Source organism: Lynx canadensis, chromosome D2 (genome assembly GCF_007474595.2).
Source record: "Lynx canadensis isolate LIC74 chromosome D2, mLynCan4.pri.v2, whole genome shotgun sequence".
NCBI lineage: Eukaryota > Metazoa > Chordata > Mammalia > Carnivora > Felidae > Lynx > Lynx canadensis.
This window is the reverse complement of record NC_044313.2, coordinates 82,917,107-82,941,599: the sequence shown is the minus strand read 5'-3', so window position 1 is coordinate 82,941,599 and position 24,493 is coordinate 82,917,107.

The following is a 24,493-nucleotide window of genomic DNA, read 5'->3' as shown; positions in this document are numbered from 1 at the left end:
CAGTTTATTTATTGAGAGAGAGAGACTGACAGAGACAGCAAGTGGGGAAGGGGCAGAGAGAGGAAGAGAGAGAGAGAATCCCAAGCAGGCTCCGCACTGTCAGCGTAGAGCCCAACGTGGGATTCGAACTCATGAACCCTGAGATCATGACCTGAGCCGAAATCAAGAGTCTGACGCTTAAACGACTGAGCCACCCAGGCTCCCCTCTATAGGATTAACTATCGTGCAAATAAGGAAATGTGATTTCAGAAAGATGGTGTGTAGCGGGTCAGGCCTCCTGGTCTGAAGGAATCTTTGCTGACTCGGGGGTTTGTGCTCTTACGGTGCTGATGCACCTTGAGTATTATATCCTATAAAACCTCTCAGTTTTCACACAAGCGCCTGCGAAGCCTCACCACAATATTTTGTGGTTTTGTGGTTACTTACCTAGATGCAAATGAAGACGTTTCCATTCACTTTGGTTATATGATTCTATATTCAATCTTGGTATACTCTGCCCATAAATCAACCCTGTTAAGATATTTGGCTACCTGATTTATTAACCACTCTTCTATCTAATCCTGCAGTTCTCGGCCATCGGTTCGCCACGTAAGTCATCAATAAGAGGAGAGAACTTCATCCCAGGCGCAGGCCCCAGAGTGGGCCCTGGGAGAGTGTTCCCCATCTGCTCGTGCCCGTGACTGGTGACAAGACAGCCTAAACCCGCCCCCTCCCGAAGGGATAAGCAGGCAATTAAAAGTGGAAAATGCAGAGGAGAATGCAGAGTTCATGCACAGCACAGAGCCTTCTCCAAGCCTTGACATTGCTTCCACACTTAAGGGCAAGAAATGGTCTCAGACACAAGGTTTCAAATCTTGAACCATAATGTTCCCTGAAATACCTCTTGTTTCAGGATCTTCAACAAAGTCTTGAAATCTAGATTGAAAGGCAAAACATGGGGAGCCTGGGTGGCGGCTCAGTCGCTTACACATCCAGCCTCGGCTCAGGTCACGATCTCGCAGTCCGTGAGTTCGAGCCCCGCGTCAGGCTCTGTGCTGACAGCTCAGAGCCTGGAGCCTGCTTCCGATTCTGTGTCTCCCTCTCTCTCTGGCCCTCCCCAGCTAGATCACTCGCTTGCTCTCTCTCTCTCTCTCTCAAAAACATATATATATATATATATATATATATATATATATATATATATATTTTTTTTTTTTTTTTTTTAAATAAAAAAAAGGCAAACTATTTCTGGACTTCTTCCTGAAGAAGTAACAATACCACTGTCCCCTGGAAACAATACCAACTCTTTGAAACTCCTTGTAATGGGGTATCTTGTAGTGATTAAGCGTTCGGGCTCCGGAGTCAGACAGCTTTGCTTTCACCTTCTTGTTCTGACACTCCCTGTAGTGAGAACTCATGAAATCCACTTAATCTCTCTCTGCCAACGTGTTCGATGAGCAGGTACTGTAGATACCAGTAGTGCTGGTGACAGTAGAGGGAGAGCAGCAGTGTTGTGATTACCGCCAATCAGAACATCCCCGCGGATGCCGGCTTCACCTTGGGACCTCGCCGCTCGTCTCTGACTGGGCCCTATGCCCATTGCTTCTGACACGAGAATCCTGGGTTCTGTTTTTCTCACCATAAGGTCCTTCCCCACTTTGAAGAGATGAATGTGAAAGAAGATGGGAAGGAGAAGGGGGAAGAGAAAGAGGAGGAGGAGGAGGAGGAGGAGGAGAAGGAGGAGGGGGAGTTAGGGGTGGAAAAGCTGACCATTTACATTTGACTTGTACATCCATTGAATAACAGATGCTGGAAGGAGCGGCTACTCTATTCCTGCCCAGTTGCCCTTTCTATTTGCTTCTTAATACACTGAATTAGTGGCTGTTATAATGTCCGTAAAGGCAATCACTTCTGTTTGTGATGCTTGACACCGATTTCACAACTCCACACGTCTGTGTGTTTCTTTCTAGTTACCTGAATGCCATATGTGTATTTGTGTCTGAGCTCACTTCAGAGCTCTCTATGTAGACTTCTCGCTTTCTGGATCTGTTCTAGAACTGCACCAAGGACAACGAGGATGCTTTTGAAATTCTTAATGAATACTTAAGTGAGAAAATTCCCCCCATCTTATTTACTAAACATATGAATTCATCTTTGCCATCCATCTGTCCTTTCTAAGAGGTCAACCGAATAATATTTCCCAATATTTTGACCCCCTTTCTAGACTATGATAGACATTCAAATTAATTCCCCCTTTCAGAGTGTTAATGGCTTGTGAAATTGGACTCAGTGAAATAGTCTGGCCAACAATATAAAAATTTCCCTCCCATCCTGACGGTGTGAATGATAGACAGGCTTTCCTCTGTTTAAAAGATGCGTAATATGTACCCATAAGGATCTTATAATGGCACGAAGACAAAAGCCAAGTAGGACCTTTATTATTCAACTAGGAGAGCTTAGAATATCCAGCCAAATGAAGAAAAAAATCAAAATACAGATCTAAATGACAATAACCTTAAAGAATGCACAATCACTGTAAAACAGAAAATCTACAACAGAATGCAGCCTTTGCAGTATGTCTTTCCCTTGTGAAGAAGAAAAAAAACATTGAGACATGTCTTAGTTATTCATTCAATACCAGTATGAAATGGCAAGTTGTATGTAAAAGCATTTCCATTTTATAGAAAAAAAATGAGGTACAAGAAAATGTTCTCAAAGGAGAAAATGGCATATCGGTGTGCGACCTTCACAAGAAATTGCCCTGTGTTGGAAGGAGATTTCTTAATTCACACGACATCACGCAAATCAAACGAATACAGAGCAAAGGAAGCTGAGATTTTCAAATTTTTATACTAATAGCTGGAAGACTGAGAAGCGGAGATACAATTTTATCACAATTAATAGTTTATACAAAAACCAAATTACGTTTTTTTTTGTTTTTTTTTTTTAATTTTTTTTTCAACGTTTTTTATTTATTTTTGGGACAGAGAGAGACAGAGCATGAACGGGGGAGGGGCAGAGAGAGAGGGAGACACAGAATCGGAAACAGGCTCCAGGCTCCGAGCCATCAGCCCAGAGCCTGACGCGGGGCTCGAACTCACGGACCGCGAGATCGTGACCTGGCTGAAGTCGGACGCTTAACCGACTGTGCCACCCAGGCACCCCTCAAATTACGTTTTTATAAGGTACCTCACAAGCTACGAGTCAAAGAAGACCTTTCTCTGTGTGGGCAGTCCTCTCAGGCTGATAATTATTCTTAGTTATAAATAATACAGGTGGATGTCTCACACTTAAGAGCACAAGAGTCAGCCAAATGTGATTCTTCTGAGAAAAGCATTTCCCCAAGAAGGCAGGCTGTTACTGTGGCTCTTTCCACAGGGTTCTTTTGACACAATGCAGGTGGAAACCAGTGCAAGTAAAATATTTATGCCATCTTAATTACTGTTAGCCTTGTGGTGGCTCTGTCTAGCCCTGGATCTATTTCATATCGGGTAAATGTGAATGAATGGAAAATAAGTAAGCAACAATATGAAAATAACTCCGCCATAGGAGAATATGGACTCCTTCTCAGGACCCTGTCTCCTCTCCAGCCTTCGATCCTGCCCGAACACTCAACAGGAGACACAGAGTCCTGCATGGAACCCCTCTGAGCCTAAGCAGCACGTGAAGAGCTCCGCGGTGTGCAGTCCGCCACCAGTGATGACCATGGCACGAGCCCCAGCAGGAAATTAGTAACAGCACTGCCTGAGAGGTGCACACATCTGGGTACCAAGTGGCAGGGGTACCTTGTATGACGAGACTCAACCGGGAGTCAGCTGGCTGGGTGATGTGAACACCTTAGTGTTCCTGCTGCTATTTGTCCCAGACCGTTCAAATTGTAAGAGAATTACAGAAATTACCTGCCTCCTCAAATTCCCATTGGCCTACGTAGTGTGAGTGAGGACACTGGTGGGGTGCTGGCAGGGACAGAAAGGGGACGGATGGGAAGTGGCCATGGAGACACCTGTCACAAATAGAGATCTTACTTCCTCTAGTAAAGTGGTTGCAACCCGAGGCCCTTATTTCTTTTAACACCTTTGCTCCAACTGAGACACTTAGTCCTCCTGGGCAGTTACACGTGCACGTGCGTTTAAGCATGCGGGTGTGCACACACATGTAATTCTTCATTCAGAAAACATTCGGTGAACACCTTACATATTTCAGGCACATTCCTAGGTTCTATTGCTGGGAAATCAGTGAGTAGAGGAAGACAATTGGTTTTTGAATGTCACGGTTATGTTACCTATTACTTTATTCCACAGGTTACTTAACTAAAATGATCAGCATTTGTTGATCTTGGAGATACATTTTATGGTACAATTTCCCTCTATGGGCTTACTTTACATGTATTGAGATTCCTTCCAACCCCACTTAAATTTTGTTTTTAATGTTTATTTATTTTTGAGAGAAAGATAGAGCACAAGTGGGGGAGGGGCAGAGAGAGAGGGAGACACAGAATCCGAAGCAGGCTCCAGGCTTTGAGCTGTCAGCACAGAGCCCGATGCAGGGCTCGAACTCAAGCCGTGAGATCATGACCTGAGGCCAAGTCAGACGCCAAACCGACTGAGCCACCCAGGCGCCCCTTCCTTCCAATCCCATTTAAACCACACATTCTATAATATATTCTGCCCATGAATTTAGCTACTGGTAGCTTAGATAGAGAAATGTATCTGTTAGTAAGAACAGAAACCAGCATTTATTTAACATTTACTATGTATGAGTTCTGTGCACATTTATTATTGATTCGGTCAGCAGGCAGGGTGTTTAATGATGTGGACAGCCTTTCCTTTAACTATGAGGGGATAATGACCGCACTGTGGTCAAGATTTTCATCCTGTGAGCCTCGAGAGAACCGCCACCTGTAATACTCTTCCAGACTCAGGCAGGGAACAAATCAATAGTTTATCAGAATTCCTTTCTTTCTCTGTCTCTCTCTCAATCAATCTCTCTTTCTTAAAAATAGAAAAAAAAAGAATTAGAATTAAAATTAATAACTGCTTCCTTGCATCCCTTGTAAAATTACAGATGAGATCCAGACTATACACAGCACCCCTGGGAAGTAGTAACTTTTAAAAAATCCATATAAATTTTTATAATGGGTCATTTTAGGTTATTTAAACATAGACCAAGACAGGATGTTAAACCAGTTTTCCTGAATTTGAGAATGTTTGCCTATTCTCCCTCCTGCTTCCTCTTTTCCATTTTTCTTTTTCTTTAAATTTTGTTAATGTTTATTCATTTTTGAGAGAGAGAGAGGGACAGAGAGAGAGGGACAGAGAGAGAGAGAGAGCAGGGGAGGGGCAGAGAGAGAGGGAGACACAGAATCTGAAGCAGGTGCCAGGCTCTGAGCTGTCGGCACAGAGCCCGATGTGGGGCTCAAACTCACAAACTGAGATCATGACCTGAGCCAAGTCGGACGCTCCACCGACTGAGCCCCCCAGGTGTCCCCTCTTCTTCACTTTTCAAGAACAAATATCTTTGTCCCCATCTCTTGCTTTTCCAGCCTTTCCTCTCCTGATGCCCCACCTCCTACTTCTCCATTCCATATTTCATGTTATCACTTCCATCTTGATCCTCCCCTCTGATTTGCTCAGAACTTTCTCATGGACAAATAAACCAGTAACAAAATTGATAAGATTTTTAAAAATCATAATGGATGCATTCGGTGGAGATGCAAAACAAGAATAAGCAGTAATGACTTGAAATTCATAGCTGGAAAAATTTTTTACTGTTTCAAACTTATTAGGCAAAAAAATCTTTCTATGAAATTTTAGTTATTCAAAACTGGTTCAGGCGTCAATAAGGGACAACACGCACACAAAACACAAAAACACATGTAAAAATACAATATGAAACAATTCTCTCAAAGTGTCCTGGGTCCAGAAACCAGAAATATCTTCTTCCCCTCTCCTCCTCCTCCTCCTCCTCCTCCTCCTCCTCCTCCTCCTCCTTCTTCTTCTTCTTCTTCTTTTTTCTCCTCCTCCTCCTCCTCCTCCTCCTCCTCCCTCTTCTTTTTTCTTTTTTCTTTTAACAGTCCTGAGGCCTATCTTTTCTTATACTTATCGTGCCGTGAACTCATAGGGACTGGGTTCCCGCAGCTCAGGCTCCTCTCTGTGTATTCTCACAAGGTGCACTTCTCTGGGTGGGGCAGGCTGGCGCTTCAGCTGAACCCAAGTACCTTTATCTTTGGCTTCCTTCTTCCTCTGATCATTTTCCTTCACATGCTTCAGGAAGGCTCTTTGAGGGCTTAATATGCTCAGTATATACATTAATTCTCTCAGCAAGAATCTTACCCTCAACGTGCTTGGCCGATTACACAAATGCCAACAGCATGCTGGGTAACACGGTAGACCCTTCCAGTTTTGCCATGGGGACGTCTGGGGGGGGGCTCTCCTTTATGAACACTGCCCATTCCCTTGATGTGCCCAATATCACCTTTCGTTTGATTTGCATGTATGTGACCAAAGGAACAACTCCATGTTTTCTAAAGGGCATAGAGAACATACAGCGGGTGCCTCTCCTCTTTCGCTTTGTGTGGGTCATTTTGTGAATTATTGGAAGACGGCAGTTCTTGCCAAAAAGAGAAATCAGAGATGTCTTAACTGGATCTTTCTAGCATGAGGTCTCTTATGTGCCTACTGTGAAGCTGTCAGATGGGGCTACGGTCCTTCAAAGGCTTGACTGGGGCAGGAGTATCCATGAGCAAGGAGGTTTACTCACAAGTCGAGCAGCTGATGCTGACTGAGGAGCCCCTCAGTCCCCTCCACGCAAACCCTGCTCTGGGTGCTTGAGTGTTTTCCTCACATGGTGACTGTCTTTGCACAGAATGAACAATCCGAGAGATCTGGTCTAGATATTGCTTAATATCCATAGCATGAGTAACACTAAGAAGCTATTCAAATTTCCTAAAATCTTCCTGAACAAATAGTTTCTGCCTTAATTCCACAAGGAGGGAGTCAGGATGTAATGTAAAAGGAGGACACTGTGAGGACATGTTTTATAACAGGGTCTATGCCTCCTAGAGCAATGTCTTCCCATTAGAATATCTTGAACTTGTACCACATTCGTTGGCACCACTTGAAAGAGTTCGATCGTGGGAGGGTAAGTAATTGATTCACATGAGTGAAAACTGGAAAAATAATGTTATGGGCTGAATTTTGCTGCCCTCCTCCAAATTTACATTGTGGGTCTGAGACCCCGTGTCTCAGAATGTGACTGCATGTGGAGATAAGGCCTTTGAAGAAGCAATGAAAGTAAAATGAAGTCATATGCATGACCGTGATCCAATATGAGGGTGTCCTTACAGGCAGAGATCAGAACGGACAGGGCACATGCCAGAACGGACAGGGCACGGAGAAGAGATCACATGACAGTACGATGAGAAGATGGCTGTCCTCACAGCAGGAGAGAAGCTTCAGAATGAAACCAGACACGTCACCACCCTGAGTTTGGGCTCCTGCCCTCAAAACTGTGGAAGAATAAATCTTTATTGTCTAAGCCACCTACTTACTCTGTGGTACTTTATCATAGAAGCCTTAAAAATAATACAAATAGCATTGCAGTAAATCAACTCACAGTAAGAACTGTGGAATCAGGCAAGTAAGTCGAGACGCAAAAAGGTTCAAACAGGTCAGATGTGACATTTTATGGTTTCATTCCATGGCTGATGCACATAATTGCCTATTTGAGTGTGCTTTTTATGTGTTTATGCATAGCACGGTGTATTCCTTTGGTCATGGATTCAACTCTTTTTTTTAAGCTTATTTATTTTGAGAGAAAGCGAGAGAGAGAGAGACAGAATCCCAAGCAGGCTCTGTGCTGTCAATGCAGAGCCCAACACGGGGCTCGATCCCAAGAAACCGTGAGATTATGACCTGAGCTGAAATCAAGAGTTGGATGCTTAACTGACTGAGCCAACCAGATGGCCCCCTGGGTTCAACTCTTGAAGAAGCAGAGCCAACCAGGACTTACAGCAGAGAATCACAGCAAGTGTAAAAGCTGCTGGCTCCTTCTTAAACTTCTCCAGATGACAGTCTCTTCATGTTCAGTACAACCCAGAGGCACTAGGATTTAATAGGAATTAAATGAACCACTGGTTTAACGTGAAAAATACCATATGGCCTGTTTATCACACACACAGGCACACACACGCACAGTTATCTATGTAACAGTAAAAGACGGTCTTCTGCGACTCCCAAATGAAAAATGTAGTTATTTTCCTACTTTCCATCTCCTCCCATTCCCCAACTGTGTCACATCATTAGACATCATGAAACTATCTCTCTGATATTCAGGGCTTGCCCCACCATACTTCTGCCCGTCCTGATTGTAATTCGGATAGTGATATTTCCTATTTGTTCTCTTCCTCTCCAAACCAAGATCTATGTTCTCTTGCTCCCAAAAGGCACCTTTGTAAAAACTGGGAGGTTTATTAAATTAATGGAGTACAATTTATATTAAATCTCCTAAGGAATATGAATAAATTGCCTCCCACGGAGGGGGCCTTCCCTAGAAAAGTCATTAATTTAAAAGAATTACTTTGAAAGTGGGCATGTTATAAACCAGATAAATTTCATATACTACAATCTCAGAGAAGGTCCCTTGGGTACTCATCAATGCAGGCTCCCTAATAATGTGTCTATAGAGTTAAAGTTAATGGTGCTTCCCAGGCTTCTTCAGTCGTATTATTGTCAATACAACATTTTGAGACTATTAACTGTGAACATCAATTTATCACCTTGAAGTAAAGTCCCTTTTTTAAAAAGTTTATTTTTTACTTATTTTGAGAGAGAGAGAGAGAGAGAGAGAGAGAGAGAGAGAAAGCAGGGGAGGGGCAGAGAGAGAGAGAGAGGGAGACAGAATCCCAAGCAGTCTACACACTGTCAGCATGGCTCGAACTCACAAACCCTGGGATCATGACCTGAGCTGAAGTCAGGAATCAGACACTTAACTGACTGAGCCACCCAAGCACCCCAATCTTGGAGTAAAGTCACTTTTTAAAATCCTTATCAGTGAGAGGTAGCTATAGTCTACGACCTTATAGTTTTTTGTTTAGGTATTCACATTTCTCATGATTTTTTTGAAATTCTGATTTCAATATTTCTCGTATTTAAAAGTCAAGCACCAAGCAGACTTCCAAAGTACTGAAAAATAATTTCAAAAAGAAACCCTACCGGCAAAGTCAGTTCAGAAATTCAAAATTAACTGATTTATTTCATACTGAAAAATATGTTATCTGAAATTTAAAAAATACATTAATAATATATACAAAAATCTGCCATCAAGATTCTTAAAAACTGTTGTGATAATAAAGGAAAATGGAATCTACACTTTTGGAGAAAATGTAATCTTTTCCAATGGGTGAACTCAATGCCCAGCTCTAGACTTGATTTTATAAAATACCAAATGTTTGCAACCTGAAAATATAATCATAAGAAATGTACATAGGGGCGCCTGGGTGGCGCAGTCGGTTAAGCGTCCGACTTCAGCCAGGTCACGATCTCGTGGTCCGTGAGTTCGAGCCCCACGTCAGGCTCTGGGCTGATGGCTCGGAGCCTGGAGCCTGTTTCTGATTCTGTGTCTCCCTCTCTCTCTGCCCCTCCCCCGTTCATGCTCTGTCTCTCTCTGTCCCAAAAATAAATAAATGTTGAAAAAAAATTAAAAAAAAAAAAAGAAATGTACATAATCTCAACTTTGTATTTTTCCTGACTTGCACATAGATAAGCTTACATTTTGTAGTCAATGGTTCCCATCTACCCCACACCAAGCAAATTGATAACATCTCTATGGTCCAGCCCCTATGGGCACAGGCACAGATGCAGACAAGATGCCAAAGGCATCTCAGGCCTTCGCTTGCTCTCGGTCCTTAGGGTTGCAAGCAACATTGCAATTCCATGCATTGAAATTTATCTAATTTAAACATACAATGGTAATTCAACCCATACATTGTAGGAGTAAGACAGAAACTTGAAGGATTTTATTACTATTTAAATTCAAGTTAGTTAACATACAGTGTAGTCTTGGCTTCAGTAGTAGAACCCAGTGATTTCGTCACGACATACAGAACCTAGTGCTCATCCCAACAAGTACCCTCCTTAGTGCCCATGACCCATTCAGCCCATCCCCCACCCACCTGCTTCTATCAACCCTCAGTTTGTTCTCTGTATTTACGGGTCTCTTATGGTTTGCCTCCCTCTCTGCTTTTATCTTATTTTTTCTTCCCTTGCCCTATGTTCATCTGTTGTGTTTCTCAAATTCCACATATGAGTGGAATTGATTTATGTTGCTTAGTATAATACCCTCCAGTTCCATCCACATTGTTGCTAATGGCAAGATCTCGTTCTTTTTGATTGCCAAGTAGTATTCCATTGTGTGTGTGTGTGTGTGTGTGTGTGCGCGTGTGTATACATACACACACACATACACACCACATCTTCTTTATCCATTCATCTGTTGACGAACATTCAAGCTCTTTTCATAATTTGGATATTGTTGATAATACTGCTATAAACATCAGGGTGCATGTCCCCCTTCGAATCAGCATTTTTGTATCCATTGGATAAATTCCTAGTCGTGCAACTGCTGGGTCATAGGGTAGTTCTATTTTTAATTTTTTGAGAATTTTTTTAAAGTAAAATACAATAAGCATGTTAAAATAGTATTGGATGAAAATGTGTATTAGTGAAAGTAAAATAAGTTCTCTACTAGGGTGGGTAGGAATAGGGAGAGTGAATAAAGGGGAAGGACTATCAATTTGTGGGGTGCCTGGGTGGCTCAGTCGGTTGAGTGTCCAACTTTGGCCCAGGTCATAATCTCATGGCTTGTGGGTTTGAGCCTTGTGTCAGTGTCAGGCTTTGTGCCGACAGCTCAGAGCCTGGAGCCTGCTTTGGATTCCATGTCTCCCTCTCTCTGCCCCTCCCCTGCTCACGCTCTGTCTCTCTCTGTCTCTCAAAAATAAATACATGTTGAAAAAAATTCATTAAAAACAAAAAAGAGGAAGGAATATCAATTTGGACTCAGCTTTGTACTTAAATAGGTAAAATCACTAACCGATTTCTGATAATAGGGATTAAATGGTCATGGTTATATGTCACCTGCAATGGCTTTGTGCCTCTCTGGAGTCGTTTCTAAGAAGTACCCATGTGGTTTACATGTGTTACATTGAAGAGAAACAGGTCAAAGATCAATGTTTATTAAGATATCCATTTATTCATCTATCTGCCACGCGTCCCTGAATCCGTCCTTCATCTTTCTACTAGCCTGCCTCCCTTTTCCTGAAATGATTCCAGAGTTGATTAAGATCTGCTTTTTCCTGGAAGAGTAATACTGACACACTCCTTTTTTGTTTTGTGTGTTTGCTTATTTGTTTCTTGGACTTTCACTGAATATTTGAATTAGTGGCAGTCTGTGCTAAATGCTGGAGCAGGACTTAACACAGGTCTTCAAGACTCTAAGCCTCATGCTCATGTGAGAGCGTCTATCTGGAAGACAAAGTGGGAAAGGGTTCCACCACTTAACTACGTGACCTAGAACGTTCATGTTCTCATACCAGGGTGAGTCATGGGTGCTCATCTGAGACATCTGTGGTATAGATTAAACAAGATGGTGTGGGCAACCCCCCTGGAACAGATGAAAATGTAAAGCCTTTCAGCCTTTACCTATTACATATATTATATACATATTACATATAAATACACATCACATATTACATATCAAGTTTTGCACATACTTTGATCACCTCCCTTTCACCCTTTCATACTCCATAGTGAAATGAATCCTACTGAAACCACATAACGGTGGGAAAAATTTAGTTTCCCGTGAAACATCTCATAGGTATTCTTCACCTGGAAAGTAAGCATTCCCAAAACAAATGAAAGACAAATTTGGCCAGCACAGTAACAGCTCTTCCCTGTGCTCTGAAGGCCATCAATCCAGAAATTAGTCCCATAATCCACGTGAGATACAAGTGTAGTATGGCCCAGGGCATGGAGGTGGTGATGATCCCAGAATTATTTGGGAGACAGCACGGACAGGATTCCGGGGCTGCTGGGATGCCAGAGGGTAGGAAGATGTCACATCAGGCAGGAGGCCACCCCGAGTGTAACTGAGACACTAATGTTCAACCGAGTGGAAATTTAAGTAGTGATGCCAAGTATCCCATGCTTCATAAAACACCCCTGATATTACTGGAACATGTGTATTGGTAATATAATAGCTTCTTAAAGTATAAGGAACATTTAAGTAAAACAAAAATAATAGTTATGCTTCAGGCCATTTGGTTGAACATTTGCATTTCCTTCACTAACTTTGGATTTGCACAGTAGTTTATTTTGTTTTGAGTTTGCGGCAATAGTCTGAGTTAAGATGTTTTATTCAACGTTTGAAAAATTCATTTATTTAATCATTTTAGGGGTAGAGGATTTTAAGAATTTACTGCTCTGATTCACGTAAAAGCAATTTCTCTTCGCTGAGTAGCGTCTCTGCTGCTACCTCATGCTTAATGCCGGCACATTAGTGCACGAGAGAACACTTTTAAGTAATGCTCCACATCTGACCTGTGTTTCAGAACATTCACATAGGCACAGGGCAGTGGTAAATCAAAGGTTGCTTGTTCGATGCATTAAGGAAAGCTATAAAAGAGAATGAAATGATGTTTAAAAATAGAACTCTAATAAAAGGCCTGGATAGAATGGAGACAATAATTATATGGTGGCCTCGTGCGTTCAGCCAGGCCAGCTAGTAGAGCATGCAAGAAGGCTGCCCCCAGGGGGGTGAGGTTGGGGGGCGTATGGGAAAACTCCCTGTTTCTCCTCTGCCCTCACACGATGACGACACTTCACTTCTAACACCAGATGTGTGGTGTCGCGCCTGCCAAGCGGTTCTGTGACACCAGTTGGGCATCCCACAATACGGTTCAGTTCTGACACCATCTACCTGGGATGAGCGCCAGGTTCCACATGTTAAAGGCTCTGTCCGACAGGACTCCCCCATTTCAGGGGGACTCCAAACTCCAGTTGTCACGTGTACTTCTGACGGACCAGCTATAAATTCTGCTTCCCATGACTCCCTCCTTGGGTCCAATAATTTGTGAGAATGGCTCACAGAACTCAGGGAAGCACTTGCTTACATTTACCAGCCTATTATAAACAATATACTAAAGGATACAGATGATTGGCCAGATGAAAAGACACATATGGAAGCGTCCTGAGCTCAGGAGCCTCTAGTCCCCATTGGGCTGGGCAGCCCCACCCTCCGGGCATGTGGGTGTGTTCACCAACCCAGAAGCTCTTCCATATTTTTGGAATAGGGAAGCTTCCATGTGTGCATGATGGATCATTGACTCGAGGTCCAGCCCTCTCTCCTCTCTGGAGGATGGGTGGTGGGGCTGAAACCTCCAAGCTTCTAGTCATGGCTTGGCCTTTCTGGTGATCAGTCCCTGTGCAGAAGCCCACCCAAAGACTCCTCATTAGAACAAAAGATGTTCCCATCACTCAGAAAATACCGACTGGTTTAGGAAACACCCCAATCACTTAGGAAACTGCAAACATCTTATAAGCTGTGTGCTAGGAACCGGGATAGAGATACATATTTTTTTCTATTATTTCATGAGGGGGCAGCGGTAATTATAGCAGTAACTTTCACAAGTAAGAAAGTCATTAAACAACATTATTGCAAATTATAAAAGTGGGGGTGGGGGAAGAGTCAATACAGTAGAAGAATGAAATTATGGGCTCATCACTTATTCCAGTGTGCCCAGAGAGACACTTGGTTGGCCCTGCTGAAAATGTGGTTCATTTCCCGGTTGTCCTGTCCTTACACATATATACATCTCCTCACACTAGTTTCCCCTGGAAGTCCCCTGTGAGCCCGACGTGAGGTGAAAAGCTCGTGCCTGACCTCACAGCACCACGCAAAACACACCCTTTGTGCTGTGGATCCGTAAACATACTGCTTCCTGGATATCGCAATCACTGATTTATCTCTCATTTACACCATAATAAATGACCTTAAGGTGCAAGGTGTTTTGTGTGTGTGTTTTTGTTTTGTTTTGTTTTGTTTTTTACTGCTACATCTCCAGTACTTGACATTCAGGGATCATTCAACATGTAGTTTTTTTTTTTTTAATTTTTTTTTCAACGTTTTTTATTTATTTTTGGGACAGAGAGAGACAGAGCATGAACGGGGGAGGGGCAGAGAGAGGGAGACACAGAATCGGAAACAGGCTCCAGGCTCCGAGCCGTCAGCCCAGAGCCTGACGCGGGGCTTGAACTCACGGACCGCGAGATCGTGACCTGGCTGAAGTCGGACGTTTAACCGACTGCGCCACCCAGGCGCCCCTCAACATGTAGTTTTAATTTGAAGTGAAGACAGATTTCTACCAACTCCGTATTTCCACGCTTTCTCACTGGCAGTCTAAATTCCTACTTCCTCATTCCAGATCCCATTCAAGATTCTCCCCCTGGATAGTATAGAAACATGAGTGCCAGATTTCCAAGGACAGGTTCCAAGTAAGTTCATTACTGCTGTAAACAGATGAGTTTCAGTCTGTCTGCTACAACATCTTTCAAAGACAACTGAAGGCATTTTCTCCAAATTCGGGACAGACGGTGTGATGCACGCGCGCACGCACAGGCACCTGAATCAGCTCTGAGACGCGCTGGAGGGACTTCAAAGGGCTGTCAACTCACCAGGAGAACCACAGGTGCGGATTTGTGGCACGGCATCTCCACCCGTGGACAGCGCTGTGTGGCACTCCGAGGAAAGTGCGGCAGTGTTTCCATAGCTCGCAAAAGTTAAAAATTCTACTGAGCAACACAGGCGAAGTCGGCCTGATTTCACTAATGCTTAAATATATATACCTTGCTGTATGTTCCCAATGGGTCATTTATCCTGCAAACGGCCAAGGGCCAGCACGGCACCTGCAACACCGTGGGGGGATCAGCCTAACTTCTGTGATGGGCGAAGCAGTGTCCCATTTCAGGTATCTGACCAGCTCCCAGCTTTTATTATCATCATCCCCCTCCAGAGGAGGAAACTGAGGTCAAGTGGCCTGCAGGCACTTTCCCCGTAAGGTAGAGTTACAAGCAGCAGAGCTAGAATTCAAATCCAGATCTAACTTTATGTCTTTTGAAGACAACACAATGAATCTCTTGAGTTTCAATGAATCTCTTGAGAATCAGTCAGTGAATTTATAAGAAAAATAGGCACATATATAATATAAAAATATATAAAAACATTTATAAATATATATAAATATGGAAAGTAATATAATATAAAATCATATAATTACGTATATACTTCCAAAGTAATATACTTGTTATAATAAAAGTACACTATTAGCCATTATATAATTATCATAATTATATACCATACATGATATATAATTAAAATAAAAATATAATTATAATAATATAATAAGCTTATTACACAATAAAATATAAAGTATTCACATATATAATGTAAAGTGATATATAAATATATATTTATAAATACATAAAATTATATGAATACATAAAAAATATAAAGTAATATGTAAATAAAATAAAAATTCATGTTTGAAGTGTAAGAACATTGTGGCTAGGTTTCTTTTTTTTAATCATTAGTTTGGTAAATACTTGCTACTTTTTATGACCATGTGTTTTAATACACCTTATCTCTCATGTACTTTGAATGCCATTTGAAGATCCGTCTCATCTTGTGGTTCTTCATTTCCTTTTTGTTTCTACAAAGAGGTTCCCATCTACGGGTCTTCCAACTGTACTTGCTGGCAAATTCGTATGAAGCCTAATTTAGTAGAGTTTGAAAACGGAGACATTCTTATGAATATTTAGCTTTAAAAGTTAGGTTAGGGCTCCATAATGAAATAATTGTATTGAAGACCTGAACATTTGGAGATGCACAGTCCATGCATTTAAATCTATAAATTTATGGGGCGCCTGGGTGGCTCAGTTGGTTAAGCGACTGGCTCTTGTCTTTAGCTCAGGTCATGATCTCACAGTTCATGGGATTGAGCCCCGTGTTGGGCCCTGTGCCGACAGCACGGACTCTGCTTGGGATTCTGGCTCTCCCTCTCTCTCTGCCCCTCCCCTCTTCATGAGCACACACTGTCTCTCTCTCTCTCTCAAAATAAATAATTTAAACTTTAAAAAAATAAAAATTAAGCTACAAATGTGAATCCTCACATTTTTTTTTTTCTATTTCCCATTGATACAATACTTGAAAATGGCTGAACCACCTAGGAAAGGATTATCTAATTCTTCACATCTGGAATGGTCACTTTGAAGTGCCTCACTGCTAATTTTTTTTGTCACTGCATAAAATACTATTAAAACTCTTTGGGGGGGCTTCTTATTTCTTAATTCATTAAAGAAGACAAATTGTCTACTAGTAATTACAAAGGAAGACAGTGGAGCACAGACAAACGGGGTACCTCAGCTCAGGACACAGACCTAATAGGTGGTAGGTCACCTCAAACATCAGCAGTCGGGCCCCTGAGTCCACACTGTCTATCATTATGCTACAGCTGACTCACCTGAGAAGTGTCACAGTGACAGAAGGCAAGACATTTGATTTTTTAGCAATTATATGTACGTGATCCGAATGCCTATCAAAATGATTTCTTAGAATATCAACCTAAGACACATTGCTCCTCTAAACAAGAAAGACGGGGTTGTGGATTAATCAAACGGATGCATAGGTATCCCGGCCAAGATGCTTTCCAACTGCATTTGTATTAAGTTAACTTTAATGATCTTTCTGAATCCAGAGATAAATGTAAAAATGATGAGTATTTGGCAATCTTATAATCATTAGTAGAGTGAATATTGGCAGATTGTAAGAAAAAAAAGCACGTAAGTTTGGAATTTGGGGAATGTGAAAACCTCATAAATTAAAATCATAGACCATAGTTAATATTCGAAACAAACTAAAGTAAACTTAGTTCAAAGCTTTTGGTTCAATACCATCTAGAGGCGTGGGTCAGGGACGATAAGATGGGGCATTACATGTGACCCCAAAAGGGGTGATCCTCAAGTTTGACTCTTAAAGTAAATGGATATTTGTTTCAATTGGTGGTAGGAATGTTACTGGGTCACTTTTTTTAAATGGGATGGAAATGGATTTCTAAATACATTACTGATCTTACAAAAATACTTGCTAATTTATCTCTCACAAAACCCATTCTAACTTTACCAGGATTCTTCCATCTTCTGTGGTGTCAAAAAGATTAGAGGAATAAGTCAACTTGCAAAATATGGTGTTTTTTTTTCTGTCACAGATAAACACTAGACTTGAATGATTATTACGATTTCCAGTGTGTCCAGATAGAGTTTCTCTGAAATTATAGATACTTCTGAATGATGTTGGAAAATCCATGACATGCCTCTATGAAACAAGTCACATTTAAAAACCAGATCATGGCAGAACAGAAAGGGAAAAATAGCCCTATACACACACAGGGGAGACACATCAATGTTTTGTTTATCTGTGCAAAGAGTACACTCCAAGTCAAAGAAAACTGATAGCGTTTTTTTGTTGTTGTTAAAGTTTATTTATTTTGAGAGACAGAGAGAGAGAGAGAGAGCACACACGCGAGCAGGGAAGGGGCAGAGAGAGAGGGAGACACAGAATCCAAAGCAGGCTCTGCACTGTCATCGCAGAGTCTGACACGGGGCTTGAATTCAAGAACTGTGAGAACACGACCGGAGTCTAAATCAAGAGTTGTAGGCTTAATCGACTTGAACCGCCCATGTGCCCCCCAAAATTGATAGGCATTGAACAATGTAAGTTTTCCACTAGTGAAAGCAGGTAAAGAGGAAGTGATATTTCACACTGATGGCTCGCTGTATAGAGACTAAAGCTTTTTATGCCTATGGGAGTTTCCTTTAAATATCATATGACTAGGTGAAAAATAAATAAACATAATTAAGTATGTGTGCTTCTTTCCTTCTTTCCTTCCTTCCTTCCTTCTTTTTTCTTTTCTTTCTTTCCCTCTCTCCTTTCCCTCCCTCCTGTCTTTCTTTCTCTTTCTCTTTCTTTCTTTCTCTTTCTTTCTTTCTTTCTTTCTTTCTTTCTTTCTTTTTTCTTTAACAAATTGAAATTAAGACAAGAACCAGATAACCTAAGTGGTTTTCCTTAATCACAACAAATTGTACTTTTAAGACTGATTAATTCATTTTTCTAAAGGAATTCAACCCAAAGCAAAATTGCCAGTTTCTTTCTTGAATTTTTTTTTTTTTTTAATTTCAGCAGTTCTTTGGATTCAGGATCATTTCCAGCTAAAACCATCAAAAACTTACTAGAAATGACATGCTATGTAGCTTATTTCCTGAAAAATCAGCCTGATACCTTCTCATGCCCCACCCAGGTATTAAAGAGTCAGATTGGGAAACACCATATGAATGTAAATAACCCAGAGACACATATCTAACGAAGAATGGTAAGGACAGACACACAGGTTATCAATAACAATTAAGATACCATTATCTTCCAGATAAACAGGTAAAGCAATATCCTACCAGGAACTCCTGACTCCCCTACTGTAATATTCGCTTTGAATAGATGGTGAGTTTAGGATGGCTGCCGGGGATGACACAGAGGGCAGCTTATCCAGCAAGAGAAAACAAATTATGCTGTGGCTCCATTTGCTCCTGCCCTTATTCTGTCCCGGCCAGCAGAACCACAAGGTCTCTGGCCAGGTCGTCATGTTGCTACAGAATCAATCATTTAAGGACACAACCAATCTTCTCCCTCTCAGTCATCTTATTTCAGTAACTTCAATGCCAGCTACAATTCAACCGTCCCTCGAGATCTATAAAAACTGTTCCAAACTTCTCCCTCAACTCTTATTACCGGGGTCTGAGGAAATCCAAGGATCTATGTCTTTTGCAAATGCCCAGGGGATTTCAATCCTCTTAACTGCTTCAAACAATAGACTCCTGCTTCAACATATATGGTTTCTATATTTATTACTGTGGCACCCATAGGGGGGTTAGCTCTGTCTGTTTTCATGCCAAATCACTTGTAAACGGGAGATTTTATGGATGTCCTGGGGAACAAAAGGAGATGTTTTCTAATGCAAACCATTCAGAACAGTAGGCATCACCTTCTAATCTTAAAATCTTTAGCCAGACAATCATCACAGGGTTCTGTTGAGCCTTTGTTTTCCCTATATCAACCCCACCCCCTCTAAAGCTCTATAAATTTATGCGTGTATGTACTTATTAATCAATCTCATTTGATTAACCTTAAATAAAATTGATTATTTGAATAATATGCATCTGATGGGCTCTGTCTCGTTGTGGTACCAAATAATTCCTCAATCTTTGTGCTTTCACACAATGAAAATTGCATTTCCCATTCACATAAAGGCTTCTGTGATTTTGCATAGCTCTCCAAGGTAGATGTTCCTCAAAAAATTGACAGAGAGGCCCATCCATGATTCCTGCAGCTGTGGAAGAGAGGAACTGGAGAACTTTCCATGGACTTTTCACTTCATATTTCCTTGGCTGTAACCCATTGGCATGTGCTACCCAACATCAAAAGTGCAGAGAAATAACAGAATTTGCTGTGACTATAACAGAAAGAGAATTGGATACTGGTGAAGACTAGAGACAGTAGCATGTCTCTTGTATGATATGCAAAGCCTCCCCTATGTTTGAGTCTGGATTTTTTATTTTACAGGTCTATACCTTTCCAACAGCACACTGGTTTATTTATGACAAGTTTTGATATTACAAGCTTCTAGTAAGTTTTAACATTTGGCAAACTGGGCTCAAAGTACAAAAAAGCCATTGCAGATTCTCACTCTTGATGCGAGATATTCTTTTTGTTGTCGCTGTTCACGTCTGTATTTTACATTTTCTCTGCTTGTATATTTTCTATCACTGCTACGCATTTGGGCAAAGGCAGTAGGTAATTCTTTAAACATTAACACTAATTCACCAAATCAAGGTACACAGTTTTTGATAAGTGTGTTTAATGAAACACAGATCAGGCATCATCTCTTCCGTATTTCACATTTCTGTTCTAAAATACACAATTATCACAAAAGGGGACATCGCCACGTTTCCAAAGCTTGAACTGGCTCAGTCTGAAGAGAACGCCTATCACTTACATCCAGACGAACAAAACCTTCGCGTGAGAGGCACAGCAACAGCGAAAGCCTGCTTCTACCTTTTGCCGGATCTAATTTGAATTTATGCCACGGTCAAAACGTTACTCGGTTTGACTACGGAATTTGTTTCCCGCTCTTTAATTCTATCTCTTTCTAGCAAAAAAGACGCTATTGCATGTTAGCAGAAGCTGTTCACCTTCCAGATCCTAAGGGACTGACAGCATCCTCCCTACAACTGGGAACAAAGCAGGCAGCAGAGGTGGAAGCCATGAAGCCGATGTTGTCAAATACGACTGCATTCACTATTCTGTTCAGGTTCAGTCAGTGTCAGCAGCCAGCAGACCCTGATAACCATAGTCTTCTGTAATTACTCTTTGCCTGTGAACTGGTCATAGTGCCATGAGTGAAAGAATCCAGTGTCTGGTCTGAAGCCTTTGCCAGGAAAGGGCTACTGATGACAAATTCTTTGTTCCAGACCGCCCAGCACAGTGGCTCCGAAGTGCCCATCAAGCCGGTGCTTTTGTAGACTTTAGTAAATCCTCCCTGTGTTTAGAGCTGGTGTCTCTCTTGACCCTTCATCATTCAAATTGCCCAGAAAGACACATCTCTAACACGGCCACTCGCCCAGTGTCGACGGCTACAGATGAGGGTCTTTTTGTTTTCCAGACAACAAACGCAACGGCCACTCTAGCTGTCCAAATCCTGGATATTCTACCACGTTGAGTCAAAGAACTAGCTGTTGCCTCCAACACCGTTTTGTCTCCTGTGTCTGGACTCCAGCTCCACAACCTAGTGCCAGGCCTTCCTATTCCCATGACGGGACTTCCTTCCCAACCTGCTAGTTTCTAGGCCGGTGGTGTATTCGCATACGGGGACCAGCCCTTGCTCCGCCTCAGTGAGGTAAGAAGTGCTTGCCCCAATCAGGCGGAAAAGCGCAGCGCCTCTTGTGTATCTCCAATGCAATATCCTTTCTATAATATCATATCACGTATCAGTAGTGCAATAAAAGGACTAGGATTTAACCCACAGTATAGAGCAGCACACACACAAAATCAAACAAACAAAAACGAAAACGCCACTTAAGGATTTAAATACTAGCTTTCCTAACTTATGGTTTTTATTGTTGTATTCAAATCACTAAATATATTTGTGCTTATTGTTTGATTTTAGTTACGTTACTTCTTCATAGGTTTCCTTACTGAGGGATAATACAACCCATGTCATTTTGTTGATGTAGTGATTTAATGAAGGAATGTACCCAAGGTTCTCAAAGTGTAGTATGCATGAGAATCAGCTGGTACACGTGTTAAATGCAGAATTGGTATTTAGCCCATATATTCTCATGCAAAATATCTGGGATGTCTCCAAGAAAATGAATTTTTACCAAGAGCCACGGTGACATTCATGGAAGTATCCAGGGGGCAACTTGAGAATCATTGATACATGCAAATTAGTTAGCACAACGGCTGTCACAAACTCAAGATTCTCCTGATGCTGGTGAACAATGTTATTACAGATCAATGAAACGGAGTTGGAAATACAACACAGTACGGCTGGTACACACATGTTCTCCATCAGTAGACAAGGGGTCAAGCTAGTAGCGTGGCTGTGCAGTGACCACTGCCTGGCTCCTGTCCTGCCCCAGACGCCCGTACAAGTCCCATCCCTGCGCCAAGTGTTGGATTACGAGCCTCACATTTTTCCGGTGTAAACGTCGGTGTGCTCAACATACAAATCTCATTCGTGTGGAGTTGCTCAAGATTATGCCCTTAAATATTCAGTTACATTTGGACATCGCACTGTTCTGAACCGCACGCGCACCTGTGTGTTATCTGTGTTTCTAAATATTTGGAACAAGCCCTGGTGCTTTGGGAAGTGGATCAAACACTCCTTTCCTGACTGTCTTCTTTTGGTTTTTTTAAAAATGCCTGAGAATGACCTCTATGCTTGGTCTCGTCATGACCATTTATTTTTCACTATTAGCCCCTTCGAGGAAAAAGTCCTTTCTCTGGAAGTGAAATAAACTTAGCCTGTGAAGCTAGGAAGTTGCATCATATCTTCTCGGTTTTCACTGCAAAGTTTCATCATAGGAAAGCACAATGTTTGGTAGAAACAAATCAACTATATATTAGACAAACTAGTATGCCATGAACTTGACTTCCTATGAACTAGAATGGCATTTAGTGGAATCACAGAGCTTGATTTGGCTTCAAACAACTTTCAGAAAACCACTCTACCTCCAGTGTAGGTAGAATCTGTTGCTGTCAGAGGTATGTGATTTGCGGGAACTCCTATAGGTCACTCTGTTTGTGATACCACAAGCCCACGTGTCGATGATATTTCCTTTCATCGAAGGCATAGCTGATTGATGAATCCCTTGTTAAAGAAAGGTAAAAGAGGGGCGCCTGGGTGGCGCAGTCGGTTAAGCGTCCGACTTCAGCCAGGTCACGATCTCGCGGTCTGTGAGTTCGAGCCCCGCGTCGGGCTCTGGGCTGATGGCTCAGAGCCTGGAGCCTGTTTCCGATTCTGTGTCTCCCTCTCTCTCTGCCCCTCGCCCGTTCATGCTCTGTCTCTCTCTGTCCCAAAAAAAAATAAAATAAACGTTGAAAAAAAAAAAAAAAGAAAGGTAAAAGAAAAATTTATCTTAGAAAATGTGTTCCTGAAAATTTGTCTTAAGGTAATTAGTTATTCCTTGGAAAAGAGTGCAGGAAGATATGTTGCCCAGGCAATGGCTACCTGTCTGGAGAGGCTGGGAATGGTGGGCCTCATGGCCCCGTATGCCTAGAGGGACAGCGTAATGGGCCAGAAGTTGGGACACGGATGCTGAATGAGAAGCTGGATGGGGCTGGAAGGAAAACTTGAATTACGTTACAGTCGGGCCCAGGTGCCTCTGCTTGTAAATAATCTGAAATGACAGACTTGACTCTGGGCTGCGCCTGGGAGCTGGTAAGTGGAACCAGCATTCTCCTCGGGCACCGTCCACTGGGCAGGAAATGTTAGAAGAGCCACAAGTGAGATTATATGCTTGGAAATTGACCCTTAGCAAGAGGAGGAATTTAAATTATTTGCTAATATTGAATTTAAAAAATGTATTTCAGCTTATTTTCTTTAATTTTTAAGTTGAACTGGTAAACAGAGTATTTCCAGAATTAGTAATCTAAACCAAATTGGAAAACAACAACATCAACAACAACAACAACAACAACAACAACAACTAGTTGTATCTCTACTATCTCCTATATCATGATAATGGCCTTCAACATTAATTTCTACTTACTCAATACCCCATAGATTTTTATAGAGAAATGATGAAAAATTAGATAGGTAAAAGACATATTCATACAAGTTGTAGGATTTTAGTGTAATGAGTTTAGAGAACAGAGTTAAAGTTGGCATTGGACGAGACCAGGAATTCATCCCAAGCCATTCCAATTCTGCAGAATCTAACAGGATAACAGCACTGCCTTCCACCCCCAATTTCTGACTTGAATTTCAAAAGCATTAAAACACGGATTTAAAAATAGCATTTAAAATGTCATCCAATCTGGGACGATGTACATATTGAAAGGATCAGGTCTGGTAGCTCAGCACACCGCACTGTACCAGTATTTGTAATCAGGACAATGGCCCAGTCTGTGTCCTGGAAAAGTTAACTCAGGTTCAGTACATCTTCAGGCAATAGGAACAGAAACACTCCGTGCTTTTTTGTGTGCCACTGGATGTCAGAGAGGGATTTTTGTCTTGACTTATTTATTTTAGCTTGTATCTTTCAAAGCATACAAAATATGATCATATTCTTGTGATAGAGAATCAAAGTCTAAGATCACCTCAATCAAATGTAGCTAACCGGGTGTTTCACCTTTAACCTAAGCTTCCGTTAGAGTATCTGAAAATCACAGTCTCCCTTCAGTTATGGAGACAGAGCTCAGTACAGGTAAAATTCTCGCTGCCCCTTAAATTCCCTTATAGGAAAAGGGAATTTGTATATTTCAGAACGAAGCTGAGAACCCGTAGAGGAGATAAGGTTTATTTTGTGATTTAAGTAACAATGTTGCACCCGACACCAGCCACTGAATCTGATATGGTCGACTCCAGTTTTTGCATAGCCTCAACACATGTTTCGGTCTGTTAGATTAGGAAGGTTGGCTGCCTCATGGCAGACTTTTAGTTTAAATTACTTCTGGAGAGAGGGTGTCTGGCTGTCCTAACCGCACCACAGACATAGGCACCTGTGGGAGAGAGCAACTTCATTATTGGAGTTCAATCTAAACGTGTCGTCCTGGAAAAACATTTTTCCCCACTAGTTTGCTATGTGTTATCAACTGCCTGAGGGCTAGATGACTCATTCAAATAATTCCTGAG